Raw genomic sequence first — 1,062 nt, 5'->3', positions numbered from 1 at the left:
GGTCCCGGCCCTCAGAAGCCTGGGCTCCGGAGCTCACCGAGGCATCCGTGAGATGACAGGCCAGCTGACCCCGAGCGAGCGCGCAACCTCGGAATCCTTGACAACCGCAATCCAGGGAATGACAGCTACAAAGGCCGGAAGTGCGTCACAGGGCCCGGCTCGCCCCCGCGGAACGGTGTTTCCAGCTGCGTTCTTTCTAGGAACTCCGGAGGTTTCCACACCTCTGTGTTCCTCTTTTGTTTTGTTAAGTTCCCTGAAGTTGGAATTGTTGTTAAGTGCCGTCCAGTCGGTTCCGACTCTTAGTGACTCTGTATAGGTTTTCCTGAAGTCCTGGGCTGGACTGTAAGGTCGGTTTCAACCGCAAAGTCGGCAGTTGAAGCTCACCAGCCGCTCCTCGGAAACCCTATACAGGGTCACTATAGGTCGGAACTGACTCAACAGTGCTTAACAACAATAAGGCTTCCGAGGAGAGGCTTTGAACCGCTCACCTTGCGGTTGGCAGCCCAGTGTTTATCCTACAGCGCCGCACCAGAACTCCAAAATCAACAGTTGCTGTTATTAGATGCTATTGAGTCAATTCCTACACATAGAGACCTTATGCACAACGGAAAGAAACACTGCCGAGTCCAAAGTCATCTTCACAATAGTTGCTATACTTGAGCCCATTGCTGCTGCCACTGTGACCTTGTCGGGGGGTCTTCCTCTTCTTTGCTGACCCTCCACTTTACCAAGCATGATGTCCTTCTAGAGGGACTGGGCCCTCCGAATAACATATCCCAAGTGAGAGAGACAAGTCTCGCCATCCTGGCTTTTAGGGAGCATTCTGGCTGTACTGCCAACACAGATTTGTTTGTTCTTTTGGAAGTCCATGGTACTTTTAATATTCTTCTCCAACACTATAACTCAAGTGCATCATTTCTTCTATGATCTTCCTTATTCATTGTTCAACTTTCACATGCATATGAGGCTTGGTTCAGGCGCACCTCCATCCTCAAACTGACATCTTTGCTGTTCAACACCTTACAGGGGTTTTATGCAGCAGATTTGCCTAGTGCAATATGT

Source organism: Chrysochloris asiatica, unplaced genomic scaffold (assembly GCF_000296735.1).
Source record: "Chrysochloris asiatica unplaced genomic scaffold, ChrAsi1.0 scaffold00213, whole genome shotgun sequence".
Lineage (NCBI taxonomy): Eukaryota > Metazoa > Chordata > Mammalia > Afrosoricida > Chrysochloridae > Chrysochloris > Chrysochloris asiatica.
Note: the sequence above shows the minus strand (reverse complement) of the source record.